This window comes from Schistocerca gregaria, chromosome 7, assembly GCF_023897955.1.
Source record: "Schistocerca gregaria isolate iqSchGreg1 chromosome 7, iqSchGreg1.2, whole genome shotgun sequence".
Lineage (NCBI taxonomy): Eukaryota > Metazoa > Arthropoda > Insecta > Orthoptera > Acrididae > Schistocerca > Schistocerca gregaria.
In genome coordinates this window covers 140,038,592-140,057,723 of record NC_064926.1, presented here as the reverse complement: position 1 = coordinate 140,057,723, position 19,132 = coordinate 140,038,592, and the positions used below count along the sequence as shown (strand labels likewise).

At 45.8% G+C, this 19,132-nt stretch overlaps 1 pseudogene; it reads right to left on the bottom strand.

Moving 5' to 3' along the window:
- Positions 1-18,754: 18,754 nt before the first annotated feature.
- On the bottom strand, positions 18,755-18,872 carry LOC126282655 (5S ribosomal RNA; annotated as a pseudogene).
- Positions 18,873-19,132: the final 260 nt, after the last annotated feature.

Here is a 19,132-nt window from a genome sequence, read left to right as displayed (position 1 = left end):
GTACCTCTATCGGTTCTCCCTTCTATTCCAGTCTCGTATTGTTCGTGGAAATAAGGATTGTCGGTATGTCTCTGTGTGGGCTCTAATCTCTCTGGTTTTATCCTCATGGTCTCTTCGCGAGATATACGTAGGACGGATCAATATACTGCTTGACTCCTCGGTGAAGGTATGTTCTCTAAACTTCAACAAAAGCCCGTACCGAGCTACTGAGCATCTCTCCTGCAGAGTCTTCCATTGGAGTTTATCTATCATCTCCGTAACACTTTCGCGATTACTAAATGATCCTGTAACGAAGCGCGCTGCTCTCCGTTGGACCTTCTCTATCTCTTCTATCAACCCTATCTGGTACGGATCCCACACTGGTGAGCAATATTTAAGCAGTGAGCGAACAAGCTTACTGTAACCTGCTTCTTTTGTTTTCGGATTGCAATTCCTTAGGATTCTTTCAATTAATCTCAGTCTGGCATCTGCTTTACCGACGATCAACTTTATATTACCATTCTATTTTAAATCACTCCTAATGCGTACTCTCAGATAATTTATGAAATTGACTGCTTCCAGTTGCTGACCTGCTACATCGTAGCTAAATGAGAAGGTATCTTTCTTTCTATGTATTCGCAGCACATTACACTTGTCTAAATTGAGATTCAGTTGCCATTCGCTGCACCATGCGTCAATTCGCTGCAGATCCTCCTGCATTTCAGTACAATTTTCCAGTGTTACAGCCTCTAGACATACCACAGCATCATCCGCAAAAAGCCTCAGTGAACTTCCGATGTCATCCACAAGGTCATTTATGAATATTGTGAATAGCAACGGTCCTACGGCACTCCCCTGCGGCACACCTGTAATCACTCTTACTTCGGAAGACTTCTCTCCATTCAGCACCTCTTTCTACGTATGGTACAATTTCCCGATGAACTATGTTACTTGCCAGTGACGCAACATGCGAACGTTGCTTTCGTCTGTCAGTTGTGTACACACCAATATAGTTTCGTAAATGGCTATCAATACGGCAACATCAGTGTACACCTCAGGTTCAGGCTTTTGTGTCAACGCGCAACTGTCGTTTCATAAAGGAAAATTTGGCACTTAGTAGCGATGTAGTTCATTCCTGTCTGTTAGTAGTTGATGCAAAAAATGAAAAGCAAACAGGCTTTGATTTGTAACTGAATAAAGATAAGATGTCACATTTACATATGCATCAAACAATTAAAATTCTCAATGCGTGAATTATTGTAGTTGGAATTGGAACTGTAGATCACATTGCGTTTATTGTGGCAAGTGCAGATTCTCATTCCACTCTAGAGTATCAGAATCGAATTCCAGATTCCACAGCTGGCAAATTTATTCCAGATGTTCGTGGTACCTATCGTTCAAGAAGTTGTTTTCTCCGACTTTCTGACAAGAAAGTTACTAAACAAAGTTGACCTTTTTGGGATCGCGGCTTGTGCAGTGACAATAATAGTCAGTGAGAGATAACGTTAACTTGGAAAAATGGAAATGTGAACTGTTTGCGGAGAGGCTTCGATCAGCTGTAATTTATTTTCAACTCTGCATGTAGAAGAAGCATATTTCTTTTTTTTTCAGCAGCGCTCACTGATACATTACATATTTTGGCCAACCTTTGCGTTGTTTATATTCGAAAGTATAAACTTCTCACAAACAGGATGCCACGTGAAAATCTTCAGTGAAATGAACACCCATAGCTGCTTACAGGCTTTGACATACTGCGCGGATTTATCTCTGGCACGCCTCCCGCGAAACCCAGATTCTAAACGTATTGTCCCGCACTACATTCGTAGTGCCCCCCGCCCTTTATACTCATTACTCGCGACGAGTTGCCGATTCCCGTAAGAGTTCGGGCACTGCTCGTGCATTTGCACAGAAGAACAAGATGGTTAAGTGGCCGGTGAGCCTTAACTTGGTATATATAAAATCTTCAGTCATCTGCAACACTTTGTCCGTTGGCCATGTCTTCATAAGTGATGTTTAATAAAACGTAAACAAAACCAGTAAAGAAAACCACGAAGCGTTTTCCACGACTGGAGACCATGTGTACCAGCACGTCCGCATTACGAAGAATTGTACGACATTCACTACGTCCGCGTGTGACACATCTTCCGAATGCGGAAAACAGCTTTTCGCTGTCGTACTTACATGTTAATGTCTGAAGCAGATTTGGTAGCCCTGCTACATATGGCGTCTTTCAAACAGCTATTCCAGTTTCTGATTTAGTCAGCACAATCACTATACCTCTTCGCTTAAACATTAGATGTAGATAGCTTCCTGCTCAGTCTAATATTTCTGCTTCTCCTTCGTTGCCCAATAGGTCACTCCGCCCATATAAGTCCAATATTTTGAAAGCAAGGCTGTAATATTTCTGCCTTTGCAGCCATCATACTCTGGTAGAAGAAGCTCTTCTTAGAACAGTTGATTAGATAACTGTGGCAAGGTGACGTAATGTGGTGTGAGGTACCGATGACAGATGGTGTGTTCGGTACTAGTATCATGAGAATGACCGCCTAAATTATGATACTTCTCCGTGATTGGCTGCTGCGTTTCGAAGTTGCTCGCCAAAATGGGAATCTCCTATTATTAACATTTCAAAAATTGAACAGCATATTTACTAGAATTTCAGATTAAACTATTTCTCAAAATCGTGCTATCATTCCATTATTTTACAAGTATTAGTAACCAGCAGAGTAATAAACAACTGCTAAACGAAAAGGATCTTCGGATAGAACCTAACACAGGTGGAGGGCGAAATGGTTCGGCTGTGAGAAGAGAGCTCGTTGGGCAGTGTCGGAGGACAGACACCTTGTCTGCCGCAGTCGGTGTTATTTACGACTTTATTAGCAATGTATGGTTATTTGGACATACATTTGAGAATAGTGTGATAGTAATTAAGGAAATATATAGTTCATTAATTTGCTGAAGAATAAAAATCATTTGTGACTGTAAAAAGGAATGTAATTGTGCAGTTTCTCGTGTTCTGCCGATAAAAAGCGAGTGGCATCGAGTATAAACAAACTGATAGGAAATTTAATCTTTTCTAGAATAACAGTTCCTCGCAAAGAGTCTTACAGCCTCAAGTTTATGGATTCAAGACCTACATGCTATTTCCTGCTCAGAGCACAACACTTATAGAAGACTAAAAATTGGTGAACATTTATTAGAACTCAGGGATGTGGAAGCAAATACGCACCTAACATGTACTGCAGTCTCAGTACAAATGAGATCAGTGACACCTCATCTGTGGTAACACAGAGGAGGTATGAAGAAGAGAAATATTTTTGAGGGAAGGGATTTATCATACGCGCGTACATATCACTTCTCTCTAACACACAAACACACACACACTCTCTCTTTCCCTTTTATTCAGCTTGCCTAAAGGCGGAACCTGACAGCCGAAGCACGTTTCAAAAACGGTTGTGCGTTTACACGAGCATGAAAAATACTGTGGAAGTGGAAAACCGGCTGGTAGAAATAGATTTTCAGAATCGATTTTGGAACATTTACATGACCCACCAGAAGCGGTATTCGTAAATCGGTTTACAAAATTCGGTTTTGGGTGCATATCTTAAGATAGTAATTGTCTAAGAACTGTCTAATGTCTCCCATTTTAAACGAGATTCAAAAGTTCTGCGATTCTGGTGCAAAAGCGTTTGTGTAGACAAGAAATGTTTCTCAGTTGTGTATAAGTAAATTCCCTCGATTGCTCCAGACAGTGTCTCGATACAAAAATGCTCGACTTTGTACACTGATGACCGAATACATCACGACCACTTGCTTAGTAGTTTGTTTGTCCGTCTTTGGAACGAAATACATCATCGATTGCGCCTATCACGGATCCGACAGTTTCTTGATAGTTTTGTGGTAGGTATGTGGCATTAGATGTCTACGCACAGGTCATGTAATTCGCGTAAACAACGGGACGCTGATTTACGTACGCGGTGATGGTGCCTAATAGCAGCAGATGGGCTCCATAGGTGAATTTGGTAGCCGAGACATCAACGTGAGATCACTATAATGCTCCTCAAACCACTGTAGCTCAGTTCTGGCTCTGAGACGTGGACAGTCACACAGCTGAAAGTTGACATCAAGCTTGAGGGGTTGCAGGTGGTTCGCAGCTATCAGCATGTCTTCGATTACTGCCAAAGGCTCCATACACCCATAGGAGAATGTTTCCCATAGCATATTAATGCTGCCACCAGTCTGTGGTACACTGAGCGTTTCGAGTCGCCGTTCACCTCGATGACCGTCCTTGTCGAGACGTCCAGCGACCTAGAAGCAAAACTGTGATTCACCCGAAGGGCCAATACTTTGCCATCGATCGTGGGCCGAATCCAGATGGTCCTGTTCCCACTGCAATCTAAATGACGATGTCTTTCGGTTGGTCTGCTGGAGAGCGCCATGTTCAACAATGTACGATGGACCGTGTGTTCTGAAAAACTTACGTGTAAACCAGCATTACGCTCTTTCGGCAGACGTACCACAGATCACCATCTACCCTACTTTACAGAGCAGAAAAGCCTTGAAAACCCACGGCCTGTGAAGAGTCATGCCGTCCAACCACTTAGCGCCTAATGGTAGCTTCACTGTCCTACCTCCTTCCGTAGATGCTCACGGCAGTAGCACGTGAACAGTCGCCCAGCTACTCCGTGTTCGAGATGTTCACAGGCTCTGCGTAATAATAATCTTCCATTCGCCCAAGTCGCTAATGGAAATGGATTTCCCCATTTGAAGTCCGTATCTTCGCGGGGTAAAGCTACGTCCGTGTCTCCTCCTCTTCCACGCTTTTGTTACTGCATCACGTGCCAGCAACGCCGCCAGGCAGCATCCAGCGTCGCGATGTTCAGTTGTCATAATGTTTTGGCTCATTAGTATACACACAACTGGCCATTAAAATTGCTGCACCACGAAGATGACGTGCTACAGACGCGAAATTTAACCGACAGGAAGAAGATGCTGTGATATACAAATGATTAGCTTTTCAGAGCATTCACACAAGGTTGGCGCCGGTGACGACACCTACAACGTGCTGACATGACGAAAGTTTCCAACTGATTTCTCATACACAAACAGCAGTTGAACGGTGTTGCGTGGTGAAACGTTGTTGTGATGCCTCGTGTAAGGAGGAGAAATGCGTACTATCACGTTTCCGACTTCGATAAAGGTCGGGTTGTAGCCTATCGCGATTGCGGTTTATCGTATCGCGACATTGCTGCTTGCGCTGGAAGAGATGCAATGGCTGTTAGGAGAATATGGAATCGGTGGGTTCAGGAGAGTAATACGGAACGCCGTGCTGCATCCCAACGGCCTCGTATCACTAGCAGTCGAGATGACAGGCATCTTATCCGCGTGGCTGTAACGGATCGTGCAGCCACGTCTCGATCCCTGTGTCGACAGATGGGGACCTTTGCAAGACAACAACCACCTGCACAAACAGTTCGACGACGTTTGCGGCAGCATGGACTATCAGCTCGGAGACCATGGCTGTGGTTACCCTTGACGCTGCATCACAGACAGGAGCGCCTGCGATGGTGTACTCAACGAGGAGCCTGGATGCATGAATGGCAAAACGTCATTTTTTCGGATGAATCCAGGTTCTGTTTACAGCATCATGATGGTCGCATCCGTGTTTGGCGACATCGCAGTGAACGCACATTGGAAGCGTGTATTCGTCATCGCCATACTGGCGTATCACCCGGCGTGATGGTATGGGGTGCCATTTGTTACACGTCTCGGTCACCTCTTATTCGCATTGACGGCACTTTGAACAGTGGACGTTACATTTAAGATCTGTTACGACCCGTGGTTCTACCCTTCTTTCAGTCCCTGCGAAACCCTACATTTCGGCATGATAATGCACGACCGAATGTTGCAGGTCCTGTACGGGCCTTTCTGGATACAGAAAATGTTCGACTGCTGCCCTGGCCAGCACATTCTCCACATCTCTCACCAATTGAAAACTTCTGTCAATGGTGGCCGAGCAACTGAGTCATCACGGTACGCCAGTCACTACTCTTGATGAACTGTGGTATCGTGTTGAAGCTGAATGGGCAGCTGTACCTCTACACGCCAAGCACGCTCTGACTCAATGCTGAGGTGTACGATGTGCATTCAAGTTGTAATGCCTCCGATTGTTTTTCTAATTAACTACTCACGCGAAATCGATGAAATTGGCGTTACTTCTCGACGTAATCGCCCTGCAGACGTACACATTTTTCACAACGCTGACGCCATGATTCCACGACAGCGGCGAAGGCTTCTTTAGGAGTCTGTTTTGACCACTGGAAAATCGCTGAGGCAATAGCAGCTCGGCTTTTGAATGTGCGGCCACGGAGAGTGTCTTTCATTGTTGGTAAAAGCCAAAAGTCACTAGGAGCCAGGTCAGGTGAGTAGGGAGCATGAGGAATCACTTCAAAGTTGTTATCACGAAGAAACTGTTGCGCATCGTTAGCTCGATGTGCGGGTGCGTTGTCTTGGTAAAACAGCACACGCGCAGCCCTTGCCGGACGTTTTTCTAGTAGTGCAGGAAGGAATTTGTTCTTCAAAACATTTTCGTAGGATGCACCTGTTACGTAGTGCCCTTTGGAACGCAATGGGTAAGGATTACGCCCTCGCTGTCCCAGAACATGGACACGATCATTTTTTCAGCACTGACGGTTACCCGAATTTTTTTATGGCGGTGAGTCTGTGTGCTTTCATTGGGCTGACTGCCGCTTTGTTTCTGGATTGAAAAATGGCATCCACGTCTCATCCACTGTCACAACCGACGAAAAGAAAGTGCCATTCATGCTGTCGTTGCGTGTCAACATTGGTCGGCAACATGCCACACGGGCAGCCAGTGGTCGTCCGTCAGTGATTCGTGGCACCCACCTGGATGACACTTTTCGTATTTTCAGGTAATCATGCAGGATTGTGTGTACAGAACTCACAGAAATGCCAACTCTGGAGGCGATCTGTCAACAGTCATTCGGCGATCACCCAAAACAATTCTCTCCACATTCTCGATCATGTCGTCAGACCGGCTTGTGCGAGCCCGAGGTTGTTTCAGTTTGTTGTCACACGATGTTCTGCCTTCATTAAACTGTCGCACCCACGAACGCACTTTTGACACATCCATAACTCCATCACCACATGTCTCCTTCAACTGTCGATGAATTTCAATTGGTTTCACACCACGCAAATTCAGAAAACGAATGATTGCACGCTGTTCAAGTAAGGAAAACGTCGCCATTTTAAGTATTTAAAACAGTTCTCATTCTCGCCGCTGGCGGTAAAATTCCGTCTGCCATACAGTGCTCTCATCTCTGGGACGTATTGACAATGAACGCAGCCCCATTTTAAAGCAATGCGCATGTTTCTACCTCTTTCCAGTCCGGAGAAAAAAAATCGGAGGCCTTATAACTTGAATGCACCTCGTATCAAGGCCGTTATTAAGGCCAGATGTGGTTGTTCTGGGTACTGATTTCGCAGGATCTATGCACCTAAACGGCGTGAAAATGTAATCACATGTCAGTTCTAGTATAATACATTTGTCCAAAGTATACCCGTTTATCATCTGCATTTCTCCTTGGTGTAGCAATTTTAATGGCCTGTAGTGTACTAGTGTGTACAAGGTCTCGCACCAGTGGGCATCGAAACATGGTTTCGCACAGTAGTGCCTCTGCATAAACTAGACCTTACAAGCAGGCGTATAGAAACTGGCTCAGAATACGTACGTCATAAGAAACAAATTTCGGCAACAAATGAGGTTAAACATCTGGGCGCTACAACAGCTCCCTCACTCGCTCGCCTACCTGTCGGCAGAGTAATTGAGGGTAGCCGCCGCCAGGATCCGCCACGGTCTGCCGCCACTGCAGCCTTTATTTATTTTTTCCGGCGGGGAGACAGCGGCCGTGCAGTGGGGCCGCCCTATTGACTGTTCCGCGACGCAGCCAGCCCGTCCATCAGCGATATTACTCATCAGGCGGTCCGGCCAGGGTCACAATGCGCTCTCCTCTCGGCGACACTCATTACTACTCGTACCGCAGCCGCTGGCACAGCCGGCCACCGCCACCGCCGACATCTCGGCCCCAGCAAACACACTGCCTCTCCCCACCCCTCCCTGTACTCGCTGTTTTGAATACGGCTGCCCTGCGTCGCGTCCTCCATCGCGCAGCCGCGGCTTAAATACTGCCCGCCGTATCGCGTCGATTCCCCTGAAAATCTTTGTGTCCGAGGCACCAGTTCCCGTTGCAAGAAATGAGTGGGTCGGATTGCGCGAGAAGGGGATCATCCGACTTTTGTTCCTCACGACTGTAAAAAATACCATAGGAAATATTATAGTTGTTACTGCCGGCAAATGGCTTGAGAATGTCCAAGATTTTAGTTGGTTTTTTTTTCACATTTTCGCATATCTTATTGCAAAGTGTGCACTCCGTCTTCAGGCTACGAGCGGCCTACCGGGACCATCCGACCGCCGTGTCATCCTCAATGGCCGGCCGATGTGGCCGAGCGGTTCTAGGCAATACAGTCTGGAACCGCGCAACCGCTACGGTCGCAAGTTCTAATCCTGCCTCGGGCATGGATGTGCGTGATGTCCTTAGGTTAGTTAGGTTTAAGTAGTTCTAGGAGACCGATGACTTCAGATGTTAAGTCCCATAGTGCTCAGAGCCATTTGAACCATCCTCAGAGGAGGATGCGGATAGGAGGGGCGTGGGGTCAGCACATCGCTCTCCCGGTCGTTATGATGGTATTCTTGACCGAAGCCGCTACTATTCGGTCGAGTAGCTCCTCAATTGGCATCACGAGGCTGAGTGCACCTCGAAAAATGGCAATAGTTCATGTCGGCTGGACCATAATGAGATGTGCTACTGACGTAGATGTCCATAAAACATGGCTGTCTCTTCATATTTAAAGCGCATAAACGCACATGCATGTCAGCATAAACGCACATGCATGTCAGCAGTACTTTTCATTATGGTCTTTTTTATTCTTTTAAGCTGTAGACAATCTACTAGTGTATTTGTGCTTTATGAAATAGGTATACTTCTACATATTTAAGGCGCACAAATGCACATGGATGTCAGTAGTTCTTTTCATTATTGTTTATTTTAATCTTTGAAGCTGTAAAGAATCTGCTAGTGCATTTCTGTTTTTCACCATATTTTGCTGCAGATCTGATTATGGTTATAACAGACCGAAATCGGTTGTCTGAAGATTAAAAAAATTGTGACAATAGACGTGAAGTGTAGGAAATTTATTCTATATTCGGATCACCGTTTTATCGCGACCATGTCGCAGTTTGGGGGTACCTACATTGTTAGATGACAGGTAATGTTAGGTGATGCGCATATCAAAACGTGAGAAACACTTTAAAATAACTGTTGACAATCAGGAACTGGAAAATATGAATCAGTTCAAGTGTCTGCGAAGTTTTATTACGAAGGATGCCCACTGCACCAACGAAATCCGAGCAAGAATGGCCATGGCCAAAGATGCTTTCAAGAAGAAGAGTACTCTGCTGACCAGCAAGTTGAGTTTGGCATTGAGGAAAAAACTGATAAAGTGCTACATTTGGAGCATTGCACTGTATGGAGCAGAGACATGGACCATGAGAAAGAAGGAGAAAAAATAGAGAGCCCTGAAATGTGGTGCTGGAGGAGAATGGACAAGATCAAGTGGACAGATCGCATAAAAAATGACGATGTTCTGCGAAGAGTAGGAGAGAAGTATTCTGCGTACAATTCTTCAGAGAAAGGCCAACTGGATTGGACATGTACTAAGACAAAGGGACTCATACATGATGTCATCGAAGGGAAACTCAGAGGAAGTGCAGGACGAGGAAGAAGAAGAATTCAACATCTGGACGACATTTTATTCTTTTGAGCTGTAGACAATCTGCTAGCGTATTTGTGTTTTTCCCATATTCTGCTGCAGATCTGATGATGGTCATTATAGACCGAAATCGCTAATCTGATGACAAAAAGGTTGTGACCATAGACGTGAAATGAAGGAAATTTTAAGTCGGTACCACCTGACATAGGTACTTGGTACCTACAAGTACGTCTTAAAAATGAGTTCCAATTGAGAAATTAAATTAAAATGTCATCTGAAATCACTTTTTAGCAGCTTCCTTGACGGAAATCTTCTTATTCTTTATTGTTTCCAGTGCTAGACACAACTGTTCATCTGTGCATTTGCGATACTGCCGTCCTCCGACCTGTCCATGTATGTACGACCCATATCTGACATAAAAAAATGGGAAAAAATAATGTCACACACTCACCTCTGTAAGTGCTAACTTCTCACAACTTCATGTGTTACATGGAAACTGTTCCATTTACCCTATACGGTTATCTGCTGGAACAGCTATAGCATTTATGTGCTAACTTACCTTTCTGTGACTTAAAATATAGTGCAGTGAACAAATGAGACTATATTCTAGGTATCAATAAAAGTGATGAAGCAGCCCCAATCTGAACAGATACTGACAGCTTTGATGCGGCGAAATAAACAAGGAAACGAGTCCAACGTGACAATTGACGACAGTAGCGAATTTTAGCGACCGGATGGAAACCCCGGCATCCACAGAAAAACAGCCAAATGCCATGCAAGTGTCAAATCGGACTTTGGCACATTCTCAGCCACTTAGACCCATTCTCACCCTGTTTGACGAAAATGATAACTGCATGTTTATGCCCCAAATGAGATATCTACATCTACATATGCACATATACTATGCAAACCACTGTGAAGTGCATGGACAAAGAGACGTCCCACTGTATCAGTTACTGGTGTTTCTTTCCCGTTCTATTCAGATATGGAGCGCCAGAAAAACGCTTGTTTAAATGTCTCCATGAGTCCTGAAATTAATCTAACCAATGAACCGAATAACGTGAAATAGTAATCTTGAATCTGATACATCCTTCTATACAGTGCGAACATTAATAAACCGACAAACTGCGGTGACAGATTCCAGACTGAAAATGGAGGAAGAAAAGTTCTACGAAAATGTGTCTGGAAATGCATGAGTGTCATAGTAGATGGCACTGACAAATGAAAGTTCCTTTGACCAAGTACTGTGTGTTCCTTGTGTGCTGCAGGCTGTGCGATTGACGCAGCGCACTGTAGCAGCAGAATGGTCGGGTATCCATGTCGGGAACAAACCGAGATGGTGAGTACGGCGAAGCAGATGGAACAGGCAGAGAGACAGCGCGACTATACCAAAACAGGTACCCTCACAGATACCAACCACATCACAACAACATATCAAGTCCGTTTTGGGCGTTTGTGTCACCATGGATCCTTTCAGATTGACTGATGTGCAGGCAGGTGGCGGACTCTGCGTTCGCCAGATTTGGATGACCAGGCTCTACAGGATACTGAAACGAGCACAAGCTCCAGCCAAGTGGCCCGCTAACATGGTGTGAGACAAAGTACGATTGCTGTATGACAACCGCTACTATCCCTATTACCTGCAATCCCACAGAACCACTTTGAACATATGTTGTGATGTGGATGCGATGCAGTTCTGTACTGTGTTCCGGGACCATTTGTTGTCGATGCATGCACGCCGTCCGTTTCAGGACACACATTCGTAGAAACCCAGTCACGAACTTGTCCCTGCCGTTTGTTCAAATGGTTCAAATGGCTCTGAGCACTATGGGACTTAACATCTGAGGTCATCATCCCCTAGAACTTAGAACTACTGAAACCTAACTAACCTCAGGACATCACACACATCTGTATCCGAGGCAGGATTCTAACCTGCGACCGCAGCGGTCGCGCGGTTCCAGACTGTAGCGCCTAGAACCGCTCGGCCACCCTGGCCGGCCGCTGTTTGTCGGTTTTATTAATGTACACCCTGTATATATTTAAAAGTGTCCAAAACTGTGTTTTGCTTTCGGAATGTTTGTCCTGGCTTGTACTACTGGCAGAGCTCAATGACTGTTAGTAGGGGCACATAACTTGTAACTTTAACTCGACAAACATTTTCATTTATAGTAAGCACGTTAGGATGCAGTAGCAATTGGCAAATCGAAATTCAAGTCGACCACGACAAATACATTTGTCGTTTCGGAAAGTATATTCGTTTAGAAAAGTCAACCTACAATAAGGGCAGAGGTAATAGACCACTGCAGTGGTCACAGTTATCACCTATGACTACGCTGTATACACATTATGCAGTTAGTAAGTATTTAAACATAAATAGAATGGTATTTTAATAAGATAATATGAAAAGGGAGTCTCTCATTCGTGATTAATAAGTTATGTTCGTAAAATATAAATATAAAGCTCCGGGTCCGTGATGTCCGTTTGTCAATGTTACTTACAAGTCTATCTGATGTTAGACTTTTCCACAAATAGCAAGTTTTAGCCCAAACACTGTATGCAATGTTAGCAGCCGATTAAAAAGCCTTTCTGACAATATCTCATTCATCCCTGTATGATGTATGTGTGTTGAGAAAAAGGAATGTTGACTTGACAAGTAGTATATACACTCCTGGAAATGGAAAAAAGAACACATTGACACCGGTGTGTCACACCCACCATACTTGCTCCGGACACTGCGAGAGGGCTGTACAAGCAATGATCACACGCACGGCACAGCGGACACACCAGGAACCGTGCTGTTGGCCGTCGAATGGCGCTAGCTGCGCAGCATTTGTGCACCGCCGCCGTCAGTATCAGCCAGTTTGCCGTGGCATACGGAGCTCCATCGCAGTCTTTAACACTGGTAGCATGCCGCGACAGCGTGGACGTGAACCGTATGTGCAGTTGACGGACTTTGAGCGAGGGCGTATAGTGGGCATGCGGGAGGCCGGGTGGACGTACCGCCGAATTGCTCAACACGTGGGGCGTGAGGTCTCCACAGTACATCGATGTTGTCGCCAGTGGTCGGCGGAAGGTGCACGTGCCCGTCGACCTGGGACCGGACCGCAGCGACGCACGGATGCACGCCAAGACCGTAGGATCCTACGCAGTGCCCTAGGGGACCGCACCGCCACTTCCCAGCAAATTAGGGGCACTGTTGCCTCTGGGGTATCGGCGAGGACCATTCGCAACCGTCTCGATGAAGCTGGGCTACGCTCCCACACACCGTTAGGCCGTCTTCCGCTCACGCCCCAACATCGTGCAGCCCGCCTCCAGTGGTGTCACGACAGGCGTGAATGGAGGGACGAATGGAGACGTGTCGTCTTCAGCGATGAGAGTCGCTTCTGCCTTGGTGCCAATGATGGTCGTATGCGTGTTTGGCGCCGTGCAGGTGACCGCCACAATGAGGACTGCATACGACCGAGGCACACAGAGCCAACACCCGGCATCATGGTGTGGGGAGCGATCTCCTACACTGGCCGTACACCTCTGGTGATCGTCGAGGGGACACTGAATAGTGCACGGTACATCCAAACCGTCATCGAACCCATCGTTCTACCATTCCTAGACCGGCAAGGGAACTTGCTGTTCCAACAGGACAATGCACGTCCGCATGTATCCCGTGCCACCCAACGTGCTCTAGAAGGTGCAAGTCAACTACCCTGGCCAGCAAGATCTCCGGATCTGTCTCCCATTGAGCATGTTTGGGACTGGATGAAGCGTCGTCTCACGCTGTCTGCACGTCCAGCACGAACGCTGGTCCAACTGAGGCGCCAGGTGGAAATGGCATGGCAAGCCGTTCCACAGGACTACATCCAGCATCTCTACGATCGTGTCCATGGGAGAATAGCAGCCTGCATTGCTGCGAAAGGTGGATATACACTGTACTAGTGCCGACATTGTGCATGCTCTGTTGCCTGTGTCTATGTGCCTGTGGTTCTGTCAGTGTAATCATGTGATGTATCTGACCCCAGGAAGGTGTCAATAAAGTTTCCACTTACTGGGACAATGAATTCACGGTGTTCTTATTTCAATTTCCAGGAGTGTATGTTCTTGTCTTCACGAACCTCAAGTGAACGATATGTAATGGGCTGTAGTATATTCCTACTATTATAACTTAAAACTGGTTCTTGAAAATTAGTAAATAGGCTTTCTTAGGACGGTTTACATTTATTTTTAAGAGTCTGCCAGTTCAGTTTCTTCAATGACATTTTCCCATCATTCAAATAAACCTGTGTTACTCGTGTTGCCATTTTCTGTATACGCTCAATAGTCCTGTTTTGTAGAGGTTCCACACATCTGAGAAGTATGCTGGAATAGGTCGCACGAGTGCTTCGTAAGCAATCTCATTTGAACACTGATTTCATTTCCCCAGCATTCTACTAATAAGCGAAGTTTACCATCTGCTTCACCCATGGCTAAGCCTATGTCATCATTCCATTTCATATCCGTACAAAGTGTTACACCAGGTATATGTTTGAGTTGGCCGACTCCAACTATGACTCAGTGACATTATAAAGGATATTACGTCTTTTCTTTTTGTAAAGTGTACAATTCTACATTTCTGAACATTTACAGCGAGTTGTGCCAATCTTTGCACCACTTTGAAATCTTATCAGGACCCGACTGGATATTTATGCAGCTTCTTTCAGAAAGTACTTCATTAAAAATAACTGCAGCATCTCGCGAAAAATCTAAGTTTAACTATTAAATTGTCCGCCGTTTCGTTATACACAACACAAAGAGCAAGGATTCCATCACACTTCCCAGGGGCACACCTGAAGATACTTCTACGTCTGACGATGACTCTCTATTCTAGATAACATGCCTTATGGTGTGTGGTGGAGGGCAGATCTGGTACCACTATCTGGCCTCCAATTCGATACTCCATTCCCAAATGGCGCGTAGGAAAATTGAATGTCGGTAAACCTCCGTATTAGCTGTAACTTCTCGTATTTTCTCGTTATGCTCATGTCATGAGATATATGTGGGAGTAGGTACTTTCTCGGAATGTCAGCAGTGAACCTTCTCCTGATGCGCGACTCCTCTCTGTTACGCTCAACCACTGGAGTTCGTTGAGCTCTGTATCACTATCACGCCGAATAAATGGTACCATGGCGGACTACGCCACTGATCTATTAATCCAACCTGATAATGTTCCCAGACTCATGAGCACGACTGAAGAATCGGTTGAACATGTGTTTTCCAAGCAACATCTTCATGAACGAATTACATCTTGTTAAGGTTCTTCCTATGAATTTCAGCATGGTATCTCGTTTTCCTGCCATTTGTCTTATATGGTCAGAGTGAGTCTGGGTGGTTACTGATAGGTACTTTACGTTAGTTATTGTTTCCAGTTATTTGTTACCCATAGCGAAATTATGCAATTACTAATGTACAATATTTTACATTTACTTACATTCAAGATCAACCATTCATCAATCTTCTGTAGGTCTTCCTGTATTTCGATACAATATTTTGGTGTTGCTACCTTCATATAAACACGCGTTATCTGCGTAGTGGTGGTAGTGGTAAGTTACTATGGGACCAAACTGCTGAGGTCATCAGTCCGTAGGCTTGCGCACTACTTAATCTAACTTTAGCTAACTTCGCTAAGGACAACACACACATCCGTGCCCGAGGGAGGGCTCGAATCTCCGACGGCGGGGGGGAGCCTCTCGAACCCTGACAAGGCTCCTTCGACTGCGAGGCCACAACGAGCGGCGCGTCTCCTGCAAGCAGACTCATGAAACTTCCCTTTTACTAGATCAGTATTTTCAAACCTTTTTGAATACGCGACCCCTTCCAAATAAAAATATTCTGGTGACTCCCAGATCCATAATAGAAGTATGTAAGCGATTTTAAAGGCAACGTATTTCATTTTCTTTCTATTGATGCGACACTAAAAGAGATATCAAGTCCAACGTGAAAAGAGGTCGTAGTGCTCTGTGAGCAGAGATATATTCTTTGCCACAGTGGAGGCGTTGGGTTTGAAGGGGTAGGCGGGGCATATATGCGCGTTTCGGAAGTTGATGTGCTCCTTCCCCTCTCCCTGCAAACCTTTCAGAGGTTAGTGACTCTCGCCGCCCTAGTTACATTCAACTGAAGTGGGAAGAGATCAATAGACATCTTGTTGCTTTTCACTGCTGCAGGTGTTTGCGTATTTGAACTCTTCAACAGCTTTAAATTAGTATTCATTATTATAAATAAGCACCAGATCTAAACGCAAGTGAATTTGCAAGATGCTTTCACAAAACATTGTCACTTCCGTGTGACATATGTACCATTGCAGATGACCGTCGCGAAACTTACGTTACCAGCCACGCTGCAACTGCTTTCTCCTGCGACCAAGACCCCCTGAGTAAGGCTTTGCGATCCCCCATGGGGTCGCGACCCACAGGTTGAAAAACACTGTACACTCCTGAAGATAGACGTTGATTGTGGATACGGTATCACAGACACAGTCCCTTTGACCGTTCAGAGATGTCACTCAATCGGCCCAAAGATGTTAACAAACATGCATGAACAGCGGCTATTAGACGGAGGGGTCCGACAGCCGATCAGTTCCAGTCATTCCACCAGGAAGGAGGTACACGGCTCGTGTTGTCTGTAGCTCAACCATGCCTAGACGGTCAATACTGCGGTTCGATCGCGTCCGCATTGTTACTTTGCCAGGAACGGCTCTCACCAAGGGAAGTGTCCAGGCATCTCGGAGCGAATCAAACCGATGTTGATCGGAGATGGAAGACAGAGAGACAGGAACTGTCGATGACATGCCTCGCTGAGACAACTCAAGGGCTACTACTGCAGAGGATGACCGCTACCTACGGATTATGGCTCGGAGGAACCCTGACAGCAACGCCACCATGTTGAATAATGCTTTTGGTGCAGCCACAGGACGTCGTGCTACGATTCAAAATGTGCGCAATAGGCTGCGTGATGCGCAACTTCACTCCTGGCGTCCGAGGCGAGGTCCATTTTTACAACCACGACACCAGATGGGCCCAACAACATGCCGAATGGACCGATCAGGACTGGCATCACATTATCTTCACCGATGAGTATCGCATATGCCTTCAACCATATAATCGTCGGAGACGTGTCTGGAAGCTGTCCAACGAGTGCAGCAAGGTGGAGGTTACCTGCTGTTTTGGTGTGGTATTATGTGGGGCCGACGTAAGACGGCGGTGGTCATGGAAGGCGCCGTACCGGCTGTACGATACTTGAATGCCATCCTCCGACTGATAGTGCGGCCATATCGGCAACATATTGCGAGACATTCGTCTTCATGGACGACAATTCGCGCCCCCATCCTGCACATCTTGTGAATGACTTCCTTAAGGACAACGACATCCCTCGACTAGAGTGGATAGCATGTTCTCCAAACATGAACCCCATCGAACATGTCTGGAATCGACTGAAAAGGTCGGTTTATGGACGACGTGACCCACCAACCGCTCTTAGGCATCTACGCTTATTTGCCGTTGAGGAGTGGGACAATCTGGACAAATAGGGCCTCGATGAATTTGTGGATAGCATGTCACGACGAATACAGGCAGGCTTCAAAGCTAGAAGACGTGCTACTGGGCATTAGAGGCACCGCTGTGTACATCAATCTGGACTACCATCTCTGAAGGTCCCGCTGTATGGTACTACAACATGCAATGCGTGGTCTTCATGAGCAATAAAAAGGGGACGGAAGTGATATTTATGTTGATCTCTATTCCAGTTTTCTGTACAGGTTCCGGAACTCTCGGAACCGAGGTTGATGCAAAACTTTTTTTTATGTGTGTCGATCATTAATCTGTATATCGAAGAAACAATGACGGAAATAAAGGAAAGGTTCAGGAGTGGAATTAAAATTCAAAGCGAAAGGATATCAGTGATACGATTCGATGATGACATTGCTATTCTGTGTGACAGTGATGAAGAATCACATGATCTGTCGAATGGAATGAACAACCTAATGGGTACAGAACATGGATTGAGAGTAAATCGAAGAAGGACAAAAGTAATGAGAACTAGCAGAAATGAGAACAGCGAGCAACTTAACATCAGCGTTGATGGTCACGAAGCAGATGAAGTTAAATTATTTAGCTACCTAGGTAGTAAAATAACCAATGACGAACGGAGCAAGGAGGACATCAAAAGCAGACTAGCAATGGCAAAAAAGGCATTTCTGGCGAAGAGAATTCTACTAGTATCAAACATAGGCCTTAATTTGAGGAAGTAATTTCTGACAACGCACGTCTGGAGTTCAACATTGTATGGTAGAGAAACATGGACTGTGGGAAAACCGGAACAGACGGGAATCGAAGAATTTGAGGTGTGGTGCTACTGACGAATGTTGAAAATTAGGTGGGTTAAGGTAAGGAATGAGGAGGTTCTGCACAGACGGAGAGGATAGGAATAAGTGGAGAGCACTGGTAAGTCATGATGGAATGACTTCCATTTTACTAGAGGGAACTGTACAGGGCAAAAACTGTAGAGCAAGACAGAGACTAGAATGCAGGCAGCAAATAATTAAGTACGTAGATTACAAGTGCTACTCTGAGATGAAGAGGTTAGCACAGGAAAGGAATTCCTGGCGGGTCGCATCAAACCACTCAGAAGACTAATGACCCGAAAATGAAATATCATTAATACACTACTGGCCATTAAAATTGCTACACCAAATAGAAAAAAGCACTCAGTCTTCAGGCCACAAGTGGCCCATCGGGACCATACGACCGCCGTGTCATCTTCCGAGGAGGATGCGGATAGGAGGGGCATGTGGTCAGCACACCCCATTCCAGGTCGTTATGATGGTTTTCTTTGACCGGAGGCGCTACTATTCGGTCGAGTTGCTCCTCAATTGGCATCACGAGGCTGAGTGCACCCCGAAAAATGGCAACAGTGCATGGTGGCCCGGATAGTCACCCATCCAAGTGCCGACCACGCCCGACAGCGCTTAACTTCGGTGGTCTGACGGGAACTGGTGTATCCACTGCAGCAAGATCGTTGCCACCAAGAAGAAATGCAGATGATAAACGGGTATTCATTGGCCAAATATATTATACTAGAACTGACATGTGATTACATTTTCCCGCAGTTTGGGTGCATACATCCTGAGGAATCAGTACCCAGAACAACCACCTCTGGCTGTAGTAACGGCCTTGATGCGCCTGGGCATTGAGTCGAACAGAGCTTGGATGGCGTGTACAGGTACAGCTGCCCATGCGGCTTCAACACGATGCCACAGTTCATCGAGAGTAGTGACTGGCGT